At 39.4% G+C, this 18989-nt stretch overlaps 2 long non-coding RNA genes across 2 annotated transcripts in view; one reads left to right on the forward strand and one right to left on the reverse strand.

Moving 5' to 3' along the window:
* The window catches only part of LOC146403379 (uncharacterized), a 38871-nt gene that overhangs the window by 14621 nt on the left and 5261 nt on the right, over positions 1 to 18989 (reverse strand). Inside the window, exons 2-5 of the long non-coding RNA XR_014803754.1 lie at positions 16030 to 16100; positions 13726 to 13799; positions 6067 to 6202; positions 4020 to 4188 (exon numbers count right to left, since the gene is read on the reverse strand). This is a non-coding gene — a long non-coding RNA (uncharacterized LOC146403379). The remainder of the gene's footprint in view (positions 1 to 4019; positions 4189 to 6066; positions 6203 to 13725; positions 13800 to 16029; positions 16101 to 18989) is intronic.
* The window catches only part of LOC102166782 (uncharacterized), a 93745-nt gene continuing 84692 nt past the window's right edge, over positions 9937 to 18989 (forward strand). Inside the window, exon 1 of the long non-coding RNA XR_014803753.1 lies at positions 9937 to 10823. This is a non-coding gene — a long non-coding RNA (uncharacterized LOC102166782). The remainder of the gene's footprint in view (positions 10824 to 18989) is intronic.

An 18989-nucleotide genomic window follows, 5' to 3' on the forward strand; every position in this document is an offset into this window, starting at 1 on the left:
TAGATTTCTAAGTAAGGAATTTGGCGTAGAGAGGAAGGCATGGCATGGCAGGGGATAGCCTCTTTCGCTCCCTCTTCAAAGTTTAGTTTCTTTGATTTGTCTATAGTCAAAAGGAAAAAAGAAGGGGAAAAAGGAAATTTTTGGCCCAATGCTCTCTCCATGAGGTTGACTGTCAATACCATCCCTTCATCTTCAGTCTTTTTTTAATGTTGAAACTGTGGGCAGAGATGTTGTGATGGTGGACTGTGGTAATAGGGCCAGTTCTGTCCCTTCTAATACACCTGACTCCAACTGTCAGAACTTAATAGCAGCTATCCATGGACTGAATTGTATTTAACAGTCTTAGTCTGAGCTTTGAACCTTCGCTGAAATTGTGGACAACAAAAATTCCTTCCCATACAACATCCTATTAGAGCTGCAAAGTAATCCTCAAGACAAATTTGTATTTATATCTGTACTGTGTGTATGTCTCTGTGTGTTTGCAGAGGATTATCTGTAGGATAAAAGGATGTAACTGGAAACCACTGACAAGACTTTGCCACATTGCATAAGAAGGGAAATATAAGATCTGGACATTTGTTGGGTTTCCTGAGCAGAGTATTTCCTATAGTTCAATCTCTCTGTCTCTGTCTCTGTTTTTCTCTCTCTCTTTCACACACACACACACACACACACACACACACTCCAAAGCTGTTCCTTTCCTAGTTTTTCCCTTCTCAGAAAATAAAGCCAAGTTGTGAATGACAACAGTCATAGGTTTGCAAAGATGCAGCAGTAACATCAAGTTCATTGAACTTAAAGAGAACTCTGGAACCATATTTGATAACTGTACACTCTTCTTCCAATTTGTGCTACTTAAACTAAGAGGAGAAGAGAGTCATCTTATGTGGAAATATATTTATATGTTAAGTACATACATATATCACTTTTTTGTCTTGAATAGATATTCACATTTTATATTTAAAAAATAGGGTAGAGACAGAGTTCTCTTCATGGCTCAGTGGGTTAAGAGCCTGACATAGTATCCATGAGGATTCAGGTTCAATCCCTGGCCATGCTTCTGTATGTTAAGGATTCAGTGTTGCCATAAGCTGTAGCGTAGGTCACCGACGTGGGTCACATTCAGTGTTGCTATGGCTGTGGCATAGGCCTGCAGCTGCAGGTCCAATTCAACCTCCAGCCTGAGAACTTCCATATGCCACAGGTGTTGCCAATTTAAAAAAAAAATAGGGTGGAGAGATCCTGAAAATCAGGAGAATATTAATTTTTAGCTACTGATGTAGCAGGCATCAACTCCACAGCAAAGCTAAAGGAATTGGGCAACAAAATATTGTAGGTAGGCTCAAGGAAAACATTGACTTAAGGAAATTTTATGTCACTTTATTTTGGTAGAGCAAAACATTCAGAGAAAGTTGTGTTTAAGAGATAATTTGAACCTAGAACTCGATCCAGTGTGTCTTCCTCTCTACCATATTGAATTGAAATTCCAATTAGCAAATATTTACTAAAGTCCACTATATGCAAAGCTCTGTTGTTTTAATCTTACAGACTGTCTTTCTTAATTATCTGAAAGAAGTATATTTTTGTTACCACTCAGTTACAGAAAAATGATGATTTGAATGACAGATCTATGCACCTATTCCTTCCAGCAATATTTTTCAAAGTATCTAAGCAATACTGTATTTTATTTATACCCAGCTGAAAAAAAGTTAACTGACTCAATTAGCAATTGTACTCATGGACTTAATTTCATAAAACTTTGGCTACCTCAACTTCGTCAGCGTGTTTCTTAATATCCGTCTTTCAAATGAAAGCAACAAATATTTATTGAAACTTCTAAAAATTAGACTCCCGGATTATGTCAATATTTTAAAAGTGAAGTTGAAGGTAATAAGAAATGTTGAGACTGTCCAAATTTACAAATCACTCACCTCCAAAAAGTGATCAAGTGTTTCTCTTTGGGACACAGAGAATGCCAGGGACCAGACTTGCTGAATCTTCAAGTTATCACTGTTTCTGGGTGATGATTCCAATTAAACAGAGAGATGGGATTGTTTTGATTTACCCCCAATTGTGAATGACCACTGGTGGCCTAGTGTATTCTACTCCCAAGAGCACTTTGGTTTACAAATCAAAGTTTTAAATCTTCAATAGGGAGGCTCAGTGGGTTCTCAGGCAATGCAATAGGAAAAGCTTTAAATCAAACTCAGTGGTATTTTGGTTATTTCCTCCCTTGTCATTGTGCTTACCTTCATGAATTGTTTTTTCCTATCTTAAATGTTTTTCCAAATAACAGAAAACACACATAAAATGTGTGTCTATTTAAATTCTTCTTTTTTTAAAAATTAAAAAAATTTTTTTGGTTTTTTGGAGCCGCACCTATAGCAGATGGAAGTTCCCAGGCTAGGGGCCGTATTGGAGCTGTAGCTGCTGGCCTACACCACAGCCAAAGCAACACAGGATCTGAGCCTCGTCTGTGGTCTACCCCACAGCTTACAGCAATGCCAGATCCTTAACCCACTGAGCAAGGCCAGGGATGGAATCCGCATCCTCATGGATAACAGTCTTTACTGCTGAGCCACAATGGGAACTCCTCTATTTAAGTTCTTAAATCCTTACAGAAGGTCATAAATTTGGTGTCAAAAATGGTGAAGAATCTGAGAGTTTCCTTTTCTTGCAAGCTGACAAATGGAAGTCACAATTCCATGGATGCTGATAGGAAACACAAGACTCTTGCATCAGAGACAAAGGACATTTTAATACTCATGGCAACAAAAGAAGCCAGATCACCAGCATTTTTGCATCAGTTCTTGGAGCCCCAATTCCGACAAAGTGGTGCAAAGAGGGCCAGGTCACAACTTTAGGTCAGCGGGTTATATTATAGGAAAGGAGCCTGTTGCACATAGAGAACTGGGATCTTTTACAATGGGCAATAAATATTTACACTCTTTGTTCTAGAAGGAGACATTATCTCCATTATACTGAATTAATGGCCCCACCAAAAAAATTTCTCATGATTTTGCCTTACCAAAAGCCCTATGTCAAGTGACAAGTCCATCATTACTGGTACCTTCTATTTACATTTTGGGGACCTCTTGACTCTGCAGCCACAGACATATTGCTTTCTAGCTGGGGCTACAAGGTTTGCTATGGCTGGGTGATTCTGGCTTGACTGGACACCATCAACTTCCTTTGAAGATCCATCCTACTCTGGGGAAACTGTTGGCTGTTACCAAGAAAACATCTTAAATTTTTGCCCATGTTCATCCTAAGGACTAGGGAAGTTTTCCAGGATAACAATACTGACCCAAGAATTTATGTACATTTCTTTGGGTCCATTTATCACTCTCTAGTGGGTCATCTTTAACAATTGTAAAGCCTGAAGGACAAAAAACCCCCCAATTCTCCTGGGAGTCTTTCTTAGGGGAAATCTCCCTGAAAAGGCCAACGGCCTCTTTTTATCCACCTGATCATAAAAAAACCTTTGAAACATTTACTGTCATCTCCAAAGAGATTTAAGGTAGGCATGATAGCAGAGTGTGAGCAAGCCAATGGATAGGCCAACTGTTGTCACTCTTTCTTGATAAATGTTATGCATCCCACCTCCTGATATCCTAAGCATATTAGGCCAAGTTCTACTATGTGGTCAACCTTTTCTCTCCTTTTATGTTCAATGTAAGTCCTATGTCCCTGCCACTTCTGTCTTAAAAGGAGCACACCATGATACATCTTCTGTTTGTTCCAATGTGGGGGAACAGAGGCTGCCCGTCAGGTTGGAAAGGAAGTCCTCCCTTCGCCACAGCACTACCATCCCTATCCTTGACCCCGTGACCTGGAGGAGAGTTAGCAACAATCAGAACAGTGTTTGGGCAGTCATCTTTGAACTGCTTCCTGTGTTCAGTCTTCAACCACTTTCTAAATACCTCCTCCTAACAGGCAATAACGAGAAGGAACATTTACAATTTGGCTGACATATTCACTATTGATGGTATGGACTTCCTTAAGTCCCTTTAACTGACCTGTGATACTACCACCTTTCCTTCTTCATGCTGCCATGTCCCAGTTGGCTTCCCATCTTCATCTCTTAAATGGCCAAACACTGTGAAGTGTCTGTTATTTCACCCCACTTTCAAGCAAAAATGTTAGCCTGCCACAGTAGTGTAGATGCTGGTAGAAGACACAAAACTCCTAGATCGGAGACAAAGAACAATTGATTACTCGCAGCAATAGAAGTAGTCAGAGTACTGGCATTTTTGTGCCAGTTCTTTCTAGCATTAGTTGACCCAGGTTGGTGAAGTGGGCTGGGTGCACGCACAGGGGGTTATGTTACAGGCGAGGAATTCTGAGCTTAGGGAACCAAAATCTTTTATAATAGTCAGTAAGTATACCTGCCCTTTGTTCCAGAGGGAGACATTATTTCCATCTTCCAAAGCTGTTAAGCAAACCTGCTCTTTGCTCTGAATCTAGACATTGTCTCTATATTCAAAGCCTGTTTGTGGTACAAGCTTCCTTGAAAAGACCGTCTGGAACCAAGGTCAGTCAATGCTTCTCTTTCAAGATGTGCAGAAACACAATAGACCCATAGAAAACAGAGAATTGTTTCCCCATATTTGGAAGGAAGGGGATAGAGTGCAGCGACAAATAGCCTTTGTTTGATGATTACAAGGACTCAACTGAAAACAATAGCGCAGGAAAACAAGTTTGGAAATATGAATGGTTGAGTTTTTGTTTCTTTTTTGACAGTTGGAAAGTACATTTTGGCGAACAATACATTTGGCAGTTTATCAAATACCGTATTAAGGTTACAGGTTGTTAAAAGATACGCACTGAGATTTCTTCTGAAAATCCTCATGTGACATATTGTCATGAATGGTCACTCTCCTAATGAGAGAGACAAGACTGTAGCATTTTAGTCAATGGGCCTGGACTCAAACCATTTCAGTGTATTCCTTAGTCTGCAAAGAGCCATTGAACTTCATAACAAAAGTGAAATTGGTAGATGTTTGACATTGGAAGTATTGAATGGGATGGAGGTGGCAATCTGACTGTTTTATTTTCCTTTTAGGAAACATGATAGGTTATAATTTTATTTGTCAATTATACCTTAAAAATAAAAAAGAAAGAAACATGATGGGGTTTTGACTTACTAATAAAAAGGGCAAGATCTTTTTCTCAACCTGAGACCTCAAACATACATGTTTTCATTCAGAAGGGTCTTCCCAATGGCTGGAACAGTTGTGCAAGATTTGAATAATGGCTAAGTGTAGAGCAACTGTTTGTTTGCTATGTAGGTAGGTTTTGTGTCCCTTCCAGTTATATAGATTAAAGGGAATTTTCCATTGCTGAAATAAATTGAATTGGTATTAAAGTTCTAACTGGATTTGGGTCTTTCAAATTCTGACACTCCTAGTTATTACGGAGACTTGGGCAAAATATGTAAGCCCTGAGCCCTCATTTTTTTTTTTCTCTGTTTAAAAAAAAAGACAGGAAGATAGTATGAGAAAAATAATATGTATGATTGGGTCACTATGCTGTACAGAAGAATTTGACATAGCACTGTAAATCAATTACAGTAAAAAAGAAAAAGATGGGAAACTCACGTATGAAGTTTCCTGGCATAAAATTAAATAAAGTATCTTTAAAAAAAAGAAATCCTTGGAGTTCCCGTCGTGGCTCAGTGGTTAGTGAATCTGACTAGGAACCATGAGGTTGAGGGTTCGATCCCTGGCCTTGCTCAGTGGGTTAAGGATCCGGTGTTGCTGTGAGCTGTGGTGTAGGTTGCAGATACGGCTCAGGAGCAGCCCAAGAAATGGCAAAAAAGACAAAAAAAAAAAAAAAAAAAAAAAAAACACCTTGTACAGTGCATAGTACATAATAAGTTGTCAATAAAAGTCTGTCCCCTCCTTTCCTTTGTAGTTTAACTGCATATGGAAAGAAGGTCACCACTCTTCATTTTCATGTTATTAATGTCTTTGTAGATTCCTCATTTACCCAGGAACAGAAATTAATCCTCTCTGAAGGACCTTGCCCCCTCCTCCCAGAAAACAAACTTCTCTGCTCACTTACTTCATACTCTGTTGTTTATCATGGTCTCCAAGATCACATCCATGTGGAATAATGAAGGCTCACTCTGCAGACACCAGACAAGTCCCGGGATTGATTCCATGTGAGAGCTCTTCACAGAGGGAAGTGTGTTAAAAAGCTAAAGAACAGATTTAAAAAGCCTCAAATCCTTAGAATCTCAGCTTCAGATCCTGGCAGGATTGAATTAGCTTTTTTTCCTCTGGAGTAGTTAAACTTAGTTTCATGTGTTTTGTCTGAGTCCTGCGTGTGGGAGTGGGAATCTATATCACTCAGATGGAAGCTTTCATCTGTTTCAAGCCTGTATGTATATTAAAACAGCCATGAAATTTTATATGTGCTCAAAGCCTAAAAATATCAGCACAGACCTTAAGAGAATCAGACAGTGGGCTGAAGAAAGATTTAATATTCAGTACTTCTCCTTTCTATTTCTTTTTGCATCATCTTAATAAAAAGTTGAGTTGACAGGAGCTCTAAAAATATACTTTGAAAACTGAGCAATGGTCTACTTTAATGCATTCTATTAGGATGACAATTACAACACATTAAAATAAAACAAAACCACAACCTTTCCTCAATAGCAGGGATTTAAGGCCCAATTTGTCCAAATGAGAGCCTTAAATATCCTTTTATTTAGTTTCTTTTTTTTTAACTACTCCAGTCATGTTGCTAACATAATCCTGAATTCCTTTAGTCTAAAACATACAGAGAACAAGAGGAGGAAGGAAGGATGCCTCAGAGGGATAAATGGCATCTGTGGATGGGAGCGATCTTGAAAACGGGTGTTTGGGCAGGAGGTTCCTACTTTCCAGGTTTCTATATCATTGGTACTTGAAGGGATTTATCAAGTTCAGGGTGTCTTTTTTTTTTTTGCTAAAGAACAACAGGAGTGTCAATCTTCTAAAGCAATAAAAATTACTTTATTTAATAGAGCTGAATGAACATTTCCACCAGAACAGGATCCCAATGCACTAGAGAGCCATTTTTTACCCTCCAAGACATCCTGGAGCCATCTGCATATGAGTCTTGGGCTTCCAGGACAATTCTTCAATCACCAAAGACCTGCAGATATGTCTTTGTACTCACCCACCCTTTTGCTCCATGATCTTGAGAAAAGCATGCCTTTGCTCTACTCAGCCCCACGACCCCCACATCTTCCCCTTCTACCCACTCTTCCACATGAAAGTAAGAGCTCGAGCATATGAAGACTTATTTTGGGTAAATGTCATGGTTTTTCGCATCACTGAGTAAGCATGAAAATTTCTCTCTAAATATTTGAATCACTCATTTATAGTCAAGGACACTTTCTCAAAATGAACATTTTAAAGCCAACCAATTTGACTATACATCTGGGTTTGAACCTAAGAAAGGCAGAAACACTATAGTTGATCAAACTAATTTGTATTACTATTCTTATCTGGTGGTCTCACTTTGAGGAAACCACAAAGATGACATTTTGGGAAGTTGCAGCTCTAGGGGTGGGGCAGAGTTGGAGGTGTTGGGTCTTCTGATGGTCAATGATTATATACAGTATAACATAAAATTGTGAAAAGAGATTTTTAGTGAGTTTTTTTCTTAACGGGTTTACTTTTTTCAGAACAGTCACTTTGAATTGTAACAATTTGGAAAGGATGAATGCAGTGTGACACCATGCAAAGAACAAGCCACTAAATTTAGGGATTAGAATAAACTCAGATCTAGGCCTGTCTATGCCATTTTTTAGTTGTGGTGCGTTGAGCAAGTTGCATACCAATATGGTGTCAATTCCTTGGCTTAGATCAGAGTTCTCAAAATTTGTGCCTTAGACTTGTGAAATTGTCTGCAGAAGTAAAATGATAAAATAAATTAAAATAAATTGGGAAATGCTGCATACTATACCCTCCAAATTTACGTTAGCATGGTAAAGGCTATGAAAAGTTCTGCAGTTAAAGACCTCAGCTTTACTTTAGTACAGTGTATCCTAAAGAATTTTTTCCTAATGACACATCTTAATAACTTTTGGGAATAGAATACAACACATATCTTTAGGAAGCTCTGCATTCAATAATCTCTAATACCCTAGCATCCAATTATACCAGTTACTCTGCTTTTGTTACATTTTTATACTTGCCAACAGGAGGGTTTTTCTTTGTTCATTTTTGGTCATTTCTCAAATAAAGAATAACAGGAGATGAAATAATTTAGTTGCCTAAGGATTCATTAGAATGAGTCATTGGTCTCTCTGCCTCATTTAAGGTACTTTCCAGTATTAAAGTTTATGATTCTAAGATTCTAATTTGAGACCAGGGACAATTCTTCCTATAAGAATAATTAATTGTATTTTTTACCTTCTAGAAAGACTTATGTAACATCATAGACCTGTTAGTGTAGACAAATGTTTATTTTGTCCCAAAATTATCATCTCAACACAAAAATAGATTTATCTACAAGCAAGAGAAACATGCGGTAACCTCATGGCTAGTACTTTTAATGTTTCCAAAAAGGCATTTTTCTCATTACATAATATCTTTAATTAAATTTTGAGCTATATATTGGTACAAGTTTATGCAGGCATTTAAATCTCTGGATATTCTTCAGGACATTATATCAAAGCATATGTGTTGCTGGTTTCATTGTTTGAATATTTTTGCCTAAATAATCTATATCATTTAAATAATCTACCTCGCTTGTTCAGAGAAAAAGCAGGAAAGAGCGCATGCCTGAATCTTTAAATAGCTATTCAAGTTCATTTATAAAGATAAACTTTGTTTTAAAACAGTGCATCCTCTGGAGTTCCCATCATGGCGCAGAGGTTAACGAATCCGACTAGGAACCATGAGGTTGCGGGTTTGATCCCTGGCCTTGCTCAGTGGGTTAAGGATCTGGCATTGCCCTGAGCTGTGGTGTAGGTTGCAGACGCCGCTCGGATCCCGCGTTGCTGTGGCTCTGGCATAGGCCGGCGGCTGCATCTCCGATTAGACCCCTAGCCTGAGAACCTCCATATGCTGTGGGAGTGGCCCTAGAAAAGGCAAAAAGACAAAAAATAAAAAATTAAAATTAAAAAAAAAAAAACAGTGCATCCGTCATCGCCTATGGTTTATTTCTCTCATCAAAGTGGTTAAAGATGTATTGTATTTTGATTTTAAAAAATGCTTTCAACAGTTCCAGCATCAAAAAAGAATTGCCATGTGTTTTATTTACCATAAAAAATTGTTGAAATGTTTTCCAATGGCTCCCTCTCTAATTGGCCACTCTTTCTCTAGTTCTACAAGGAGAATGGTTAAATACTCCCAGTACCCACAAGGTGGCATGGCCTTCTTGTGTAACTCAGTTTCACTTGGTTTATTTCTACTTTAACTGCTGCTCTCTTTTAGATTCCACTCTTTTCTTAATGTTTTGAATTTCACTTTATGGTTTTATTTTTCCTCGCTTGCAGCAATGTATAGGGCTTGAATTTCTAGAGTTAGACATATTGTTCACAAACAGAGACATTCAAGTAAAACTCTCCAGTCTTTTCTATTGTTTCAGTCCACTGTGGGGCTGAATTTAAATTCTTCGACTTTGTATAATGCCTAGTGCCTGTCATAATGCCTGACAGATACTCGGCACTCAATAAATATTTAGAGTGGAATTTCATGACTTGCCTTATGGGGGAAAAGTATTCAAATAATGTTTTCAGACTACTCTCTGGATATTTTTAAGTAATCTGCTTGCTAGTGAAAAAAAGATCTGCCTCCATTGCCCAGGAAATACTGTTATTTTATGATATTACAAAAATATGCTATGGATTAGGGTGAAATTTCCATCCTATCTCAGCTGTAAGAAAGGCATGGTAGTTCAGTTTTTCCATGCATTTTTTTCCCTCTGTAAATAGTTGTGGATGCTCTGTCTATACTCAGCTCAGCGCTAACTGCTAAAGGACATGCGAGAATGCAAAGGATATAGATAAGTGGGTAGATCTGTAATTGCAGTAGTGTAGTCCTGCAGTCATTCACTCATTCAACAGACATTTATCGAGCTGTCACTATGTGTCAGGTATTGTGGATTGTGAGGAGTGAATACAATAGTCAGACATTTTACATGAGAGCGGGGAAGACCATCAATGAACTAAATAAATGAGTGAAAGACATTGTATGGTTGAAAATAATAGGCACTAAAGAGAAAAAATAAAACAGAGAAAGGTCTGAGATTGGGAAGAATGAGAATAGTTATACTTTTGTAAAATTTTATTGGAGTATATAGTTGCTTTACAATGTTGTGTTAGTTTCAAGTGTACAGCAAGTGGTTCAGTTACACACACACATGTATATTCATTCTTTTTCAGATTCTGGTATACTTTTTTTTTTTTGTCTTTTTGCCTTTTCTAGGGCCACTCCCACAGCATATGGAGGTTCCTAGGCTAGGGATCGAACCAGAGCTGTAGCCACCGGCCTACACCAGAGCCACAGCAACTCGGGATCCGAGCAGCATCTACAAACTACACCACAGCTCACGGCAACACCGGATCCTTAACCCACTGAACAAGGCCAGGGATCGAACCCGCAACCTCATGGTTCCTAGTTGGATTTGTTAACCACTGAGCCACAACAGAACTCCCAGATTCTGGTATACTTTTAATGTGAGTAGTCAGAGGAAGCCTCTCTAGGAAGACAGACGTTGCAAAAAGAATTGAAGAAGGCACAGAAGTGAACGGGGAAGAGCGTCTCAGGCAGCAGCATCAGAAGTGCAAAGACTCCAGCATGGGAGTGAGTCACTGCTAGAAGGTGAGTGAACACATAGTCTTTCACACAAGATGGAAGCAAAGGGGGGTGAGGGGCCCCTCAGGGGGTGGGGGAACGAGGACTTTGCAGGAGGGAAATTTACCAGGACCAAGGGGAAGAGAACAGCGTTCCTCGTGGAGAGAACAGCAGGACCAAAACCATAGAGGCATAAAAACTAATGATGTGTTTGCCTGAGAAGCCAAAAAAAAAAAAAAAAAAAAAAAAAAAAAAAACAAAACAAAAAAAAAAAAAAACAAAACAGAGAGAGACAGTAAATGGCACCAACATGCAATAATTGTCTTATATGTATAGTTCCATCTTATAGCACCTTGAAAAAGAAAAGCAATGACTTTATCAGACTCATTTTGAGGCAAAAAAAAAAAAAAAAAAGAGCTGAGTTTTAACTGAGGAAAATCATGAAAAAAATATTAACCAACACTATATGTGCAGGATCATCTTAACCAATCATTTGGATCTGTTTTCCATTCCAGAGACATCTATGTTCTTTGTCACTGGGATTAGGAAACTTTGAGTTCAAAATGCCTAAGAGGACAGATAGTAAAACTGAGCACCCTATATTTTCTAGATGTCAGTTCTGCTTTTGAGATAAGGCTACCAGTATGCAATGTCTACCTTGGAATGCACTAAATTTTAGATATCTGAGATCTGGACAATGAGAGGTTTCACCAGAGGGAGAGCTCACACGATTCTATCTGATGGCTTTTTCTAGTTTTAAACTTTTAGTAGAGGTCAGATAAGGGGATGGAAAAATATCCTTTGATTTGTTTTGGAGAAACAGAGTCTGCCATGTTCTGTAAGTAAGAACCACAGATGTGAAGTTCTGCCACTGCAGTTTTTGTTTTGTTTTGTTTTTTAAGATAAAATGGTGGGTTTAAATCTCAGTCTACAACTTAAGATGTGCAAGCTGTCATTTATTTTTCTAAAATTCGACTTAATTTCTACATTCAGACCTCACTCTATCAGCATGGTGGAAATTATAACTTGGGGACTTTTGATGGGATCCTTCCTTCTCGACATTGTGGCAAGTACTTGAAGGCTGTGATGAAGTCTTCAAGTGCAGTCTGTGCCACAAAGAGGGCCACGGACAAACTGTCAGCCAGCTGTCCACCTGGCACCTTCAGGCCTGTGGCTCCCCTGCTGGTTCTGTGAGAGGAACTTGCTGCTGCTTTCTTCGTATGTTGGGGCCAGGAGAAACCTTGCTCAGCCACCCTTTGTCCCACATGCCTGAGTGCTAATTCCCTGCCCGGGTTCAGGTTATCTCTCCCTGGCTGCCCTACACATTCTCAGCCACTGTCCCCTTAGGGCTAACTTGTCCTCTGTCCCTCCTCCTCACGATCCCAAAAGAAACTGTTTCAAAGTCTAGAAGGGAAATCTTTCTGTCTCTGTGTTTTCCACTAGCTGGCGTCATACCCTGAATCATCCATATTCTCCAAAGATTTGGGCTCTTGGAAACCAAATATAGGAAGGCCAGAGGATGCCTTCTGCCTCCTCACGTAGCCCTTCTGAGTCAGGGGCTGGATTCCCTGCTCTAACCACTGAAGGGAAAGAGAGAAACACCAGAGGAAGGAAAAAGTTACTGTTTCACAATTATTCTCATCATTTCATACACATAAAGGCTGTGTTCAGACTCGAAGTTTTTATTCATATGTGTCTGTGTATTCTTTGTGGGAAGGTAAGGTTACTGGCCCCATCGGGTAATCTTAGGTAATTCTTTTAGCTACATAGCATGAGTTTCCTAATATATAAACAGTGGACACTGAAATGATTCTTGACTGGAAGATTATCATGAGGCTTAAATGGGGAATTGCATGGAGGTGGTTAATCATGATGCATGTCTACACACACATACAGCACCGCAGAAGAGCACACTTCTGTGTTTCACTCAAAATTGTTTTGAATTTCAAGTGACCGACGTTTTCAAAAAGTGGTAAACCTATTGATGAAACTGAGTTATCAGACTTTGAAGATAAAGTATTCATTTGCATTCTCTTTCCTAGGAAGAGTAGAAAATCTCATTGCGGCAGTTTCTCCTCTGTACCCAAACCTCAACCTCTTCCGTTCTGCCCATCTCCTAACACAAGCGCCAGTGTCGTGAGGGCATTATTTTGTCCACATCTGAGAACATCATAGCATCCTCAGGGCTGAAGGATGGGATGGTATATGGAGGTTGCTGGGCCAACTTTAGTTAAGTAGAGGGGAGGGAGCCAGGGGCTTGACCTGCCTTGAGGCTCAGCACAGCACTGAGTCCAAGCCAGCTTCCATGTTATGGCTCTGCAAGTGCCATATGAGGGGCAGCAGGAGTCAGGCCACAATGGTGAACTTGGCATCCTGGCATGGCTGCTGCTGCTCTCCTTACTGGCCCTCCCTGTCCACGCTCCATTTTCCCCACAACACACACATACACGCACACAGACATAACACATACACATAACACACATGATACACATATAACACACCTATGTACATAACACACACATACACATGATATACACACATAAAAACACACACAGACATAGCATACACACAACACACGATACACATATAACACACACAACACACATACACAATACAATACATATGCATACATACTTACATACATTTACACACATACATACACACACAACACACATAACACATATATAACACATGAACACACATACAACATAACACACAATACACACATACAAACACATACACATATACATGATACACATATACAAATATAAACACATAAATATATACATACCTATACACACACATACCTACACACACACACACACACACACACACACACACACACACAAGCCAAGTCCTGCAACCTGCAACTACAGATGAGCATTTTCCGACTGTTCACACTCATGTGTATGAACTTAACGGCACTTACCGTGCATTTCAATTTCAGTCTTATTTCTTTTTCTTCTGATGCTACTTAATGATTTCTCCCTTCTATCATTTTCTCTGAGCAAGGCAGATGGCAGACACAGTTGTGGGTTTTTTAACAAAGAAAAATAGTAACAGTCATTTATGAGCACTCACCATTTACCGAGCCTTGTGCTGAGCTCTTTACAATTATTATGTCAGTTGATTCCCTACAGAAACCTCTGAGGTAAGGATGATTATTTCCTTATTTTTCCTACAGATGAGGAAACAGAAGCTTGGCAAAATTGTGTCTTTCTCTGAGGTCACTCAATCAGTGGCAAAATGACCTCTAGAGCTTCTTATGCTCTTAAACCCAATAGTATGCATAAGGAGATGGAGGCACAGAAAGATTCTGGGAACTCCTTCAAAGTTCTTAAATGAAGATTTGATCATGAAATATATGTTCTGCTGACCTTCAGGGCAGGACTCTGCCCCATTATCTTTAGCCAAGTCAGAATGCACATTGACCAGGGGAGCCCTGCTGCACTGGGGGGCCCTGCATCCTCTGTGATAAATTAGGACACGCTGCAAACTTCCTCCCGTTAAGTGCTTCTACTCTTTTTCTACCTACTATATGGAAGTTCCCAGGCTAGGAGTCAAATTGGAGCTGCAGTTGTCAGCCTAAGCCATAGACATGGCAACTCGGGATCCTTAGCCCACAGAGCAAGGCCAGGAATCAAACCCACCTCTTCACAGAGACCATGTTGGGTTCTTAACCCATTGAGCCACAATGGGAATCACTTTTAAAAACACATAATTATAGATTCAAAGTCATAAATATTGATTTACTTCAAATAAGAAATGAAATCATGTCAAATAATAGGTGTCAAGAAGCTGACAAGTACCACAAATATCCTAAAATCCACAGAAACGATATTCTTCTTAGTGAACCACCTGATAATCTCCACAATATTTTGTTTCCCTCTATTTTTCCTTATGTAATTCAGACTGCCTTTTCATATAAACAACCAAAAAATAAATCAGTCATTATTTTAGGATGGTTGATTGATTTTTAAAATTAATAGTTGAGATGCATAAACATCAGTAACTAGACAAACAGATATCCTTGCTTTGGGTAGTGTCACTACAGGTTTGTGCCATATAAATACAAGCATTCTGACAAATTCCATTTCATGAAATTCCTATCCAAAAAGACAAAATGTGTGGTGCATCTGTCATTATGGGCACACCATTGTCAGGTACATACTTGACTGGACAGAACTTCTATTATGACTAAGCATGAAGGAAAACTCAATTTCCTACATACAAATCAAAAGTTACAGAATTATTCACAGACTAATTTCTTTTTTTTTTTAAGTTTTATTGGAGTATAGTTGACTTACAATGTTGTTAATTTCAGGTGTACAGCAAAATGAATCAGTTAAAACATATATGTATACATCCATTTTTTTTCAGATTCTTTTTCCAAATGGGTTATCCCAGAGTATTGAGTAGATTTCCCTGTGCGATACAGTAGGTCATTGATATTTATCGATTTTGCATATAGCAGTGTATATATGTCAGTCCCAACCTCCCAATTTATCCCTCCCCCACAATGTTTCCCCTTTGGTAGCCATAATCTCAAAAATCTTTGAGTCTTTCACAGACTAACTTCTGATTCCACACACTTCAAACCTTGGCCACATATAGCCACTGCCAATTGTGGTGGGGCCTGTTCACACTGCACAGAACCTCTGACTTGTATCTTTATGGCACAACACCAGGAGAGTCAGCACGGTGGGGCAGAGGAAGCCTAGGACCCAGCACTGCGCTGGAACCTTGCCAGGAACCAAGCTCTACACAAATGTGTCTGCAAACCTCATTGATATAACCCACTGAACTAAAAAACATGCTTGCCGAACCCAGATTCACCCTAGCCAGGTCCAAGAAACACTCATGACACTCATGACCACATCAGCACCATCTGATGGAGGAAAGCAGGACAGAAAAACTGGAATGGGAAGAGACAGCTGCCTTAACCAAAAAGTCTTTGGTTAACATCTTATTTTTTCAAACCTTACAAAGACTCGTGGTGACCATGTGAACACATTTTTAGAGCCTCTCCTAGAAACTTGGATGTAAGCTGTATAAGTTAAGGACCCTGAAACTTAAACTGTATGAATGTGTTGGGCAAAAGAAGGCTTTCCATCCATTAAAACGTACCTCCCTTCCATCATCAATGTCTCAAACCCCTTGGTCACAAAAACCTTGACTGGTTCAGATTTATTTGTACTTAGTCTGCTTGTTAGCTAAGGTATCTTTTGCATACCTGGAGGTTATGAACAGGGATCACATCATGAGAATTAAGAATCACAAGGCCTTCAAGATACTTCTCCGACCCTAGGTTTTAAAGAAAGCAGAGGCAGAGTTAGAACTTGGCAAGCCGACAACCATAGTTACAATTATAATACAATTTAATTATGACATAAAAATGCAATGAGTCACAGTGGGATGCCAACTGAACTTATTAAAAAGTAAAGAAATTGTTAACCAGTTGTTTTGTTTTCCCACGCAAACAACTGGTTTAATTTTCACGTTGGATAAATCCGTAAGTTTTTGCATCTGTAAATGAACATAATCCTACCTCCTTCTAGATTGTACGTTTAATGGAACAGAAATCAGGTCTCTTTAGCTTACTTTTATATCCTCAATTCCCAGAGTATGAGCAAACATATGGTAGCTAGCATAGAAATATTTGGTTAAGTGAATGAAATTAAAGGATATCAATCATTCAACTTCTGCTATGGCATATACTAATACAAATTTCCTAAGATGTTGTAATCAATTGCCACAAACTCAGAGGTTTAAAACAACACACATTTATTACCTCACAATTTGGGTTTTGAAAAATGTTTTACGGGGCAAAAATCAAAGTATCGGCAGGGCTGCCTTCCTTCTGGAGGTTCCAGGGCAAAGTCCATTGCCTTTTCCAGCTTCTAGAGACCTCCTGCTTTCCTTGGCTCATAGCCCTTCCTTCATCTCCACATCACATCGCTCCAACTTCTGATCCTCTTGTCCCACTCTTTTTCTTCTTTTTCTTTTTTAGGGCCACACCCACGGCATATGGAAGTTCCCAAGCTAGGGATCGAATTGGAGTTGCAGTTGCCAGCCTACATCATAGCTATGGCAACAGCAGATCCTTACCCCACTGAGCAAGGCCAGGGATCGAACCTACATCCTTATGGATACTAGTCAGGTTCTTAACTACTGGCCCACAATGGGAACTCCCCACTCCTTTTTCTGACTCTGATCCTATTGCCTCCATCTTAATAGGACCCTGGTGATTTCATTAGGCCCACTCAGATATTCCAGGATAATCTCCCTGTCTTGAGATCTAATGAGATCCCATCTGCCAATTTCCTTTTGCTCTGAAAGGTCACATGTTCACAGGTTTGGGGAATTAGGATGTAAATCTCTCTGGGGACCATTATTCTGTCTGCCACATCAGTAAGAAAATCACTCCCAGAATATATATATATATATTAGGAAAAATTATTGGAGCCAACAGAGTTTAGACCTTCTGATGTCTGAGGTAGTATTTCTTCATTGAAACAATTCTTTTACTAAAGTAGAAACTTTTGAAAAGTGTTTTAGTGTCCAGAAAGATTTACCGGACATGAGGACCAAAAAAAGTGTATATTCATACCAAGAAGTAGTAAGGATGTTGAGAAAGCTGGCTCTGTGGGTAAGCTCTCTTTACTTTAGCAATTTATAATCCTCGTGAGTAGATGAATCATGGATATCTGATTCTCCTCACCTCTTTCCTACCAGTTCTTTCCTTATTGCTTATTCAATTTTGGGAGACACTCAAAATGCTCTATTAGTAAGGACTTATTCCCCTTTTCCCTTTGCCTCTCCTCTTCTCTATATGAGTTGCACAGAAACTAACTTCGCTCAAGTGTCAAGATTAAGATAGGTGTTTTATGATGTTTCTCAGAGAGCCAGTAACTTAATTTAAAAGGGCACATGATAATAACTAAAAACATTTTCAGAAGAATATGGGTTGCAGACTGCCTTGATGTAAAATAATAAATAGCAGAGTTCCTGACACTTTAGGTGCTTAACAAATATTTGTACACCAATTACACATTTATAGATAATGAGGACAGAATGAAGATTAGTAGAGTTCCCTATGGCAGCTAATTTCTTACAGATATTCTGGCTGGAATGTAATAGTGAGTCTGAAGGCATACATTGCATAATTAAATGATGAAAAGAGAGAAATAAGAAGGAAGTGGTCCCAGGATCTAGGAAGCACCTTGTGGACAATAAGCAAAAACAAACCAAAACAAAACAAAACAAAAAAAACAACTATTTTGAAAGGTGGTGTCTTCCATTGCACATTAAAACATCACAGTATCATTTCTCAGGCCTGACTCAACAAAGAGCCACCACTGAGTCATCTGACCACTTCCTGGGTTTTCCCCCTCGCTGCCTTCACACCCAGGGTCTGCTGGGACCCCACCCTCAGAGGCCATGATCTCAACAGGGTTCATTAGTGAAAGCCTTGACAGACTCGATTGATGTCATGGTCCCTGTGAAGACCAGGATTCCATCTCTGGAGACTGACACCAAGGAGGGCTGAAACACAGCAATTAGTTGGGAATTTTCTCCTACGTGTCATCTGGGAGAACTATTTGACCTCACAAGCCAGACTCTCTGCGGTGGAGGGGTGGTATGTGCCTTACAGGAAATGCAAAAATGACTTCAGGGCATTACATACATGATTAGCCAAAGGGAAAAGTGTAGTGCTGGAATCTTGCTTCAGAAGTCTAGAGTAGAAAGACAATTCGGGGAAGCCAGAGAATAAAGGTTACTTGATGAAGGGTGGGGTTGACAAGACTGTCTAAGGGAAGAGAGCTCCTATGGCCTCGCTCCCTCCCTCCCTTCCTCAGCAGGCATTCATGGAGCCCTTGCCATGGGGCAAAGCCACAGCTCTGGTCCTTCCTCCTTCTCACCCCTCTTTTTCAGTCTCTTTTTGTTGTTCCCAATTTGAATATTTTTCATACTCAGATCTGTATAAACTTCTCTTCATCACCAGATTCTTTGATCTAGGAACAATAGCAGCCCTTTGAATAGCAGAATAGGAATCTTTGTTGAAGAATTTTACTTTTTCTAGAGACTTTGAACATAACCATGTCAGGAAAATTTGAAGTTAAAGGGTTCCCATGGTTTGACCACACCCTGACCTCTTTGGGGTCCTCTTATTTCCTTTTCATAGTGTTTTTA

This window comes from Sus scrofa, chromosome 5 (assembly GCF_054392235.1).
Source record: "Sus scrofa isolate SSC_HxYL_T2T_F1_AM1 chromosome 5, Sscrofa_HxYL_maternal_Yorkshire_Landrace_v2.0, whole genome shotgun sequence".
Taxonomy (NCBI): Eukaryota; Metazoa; Chordata; class Mammalia; order Artiodactyla; family Suidae; genus Sus; species Sus scrofa.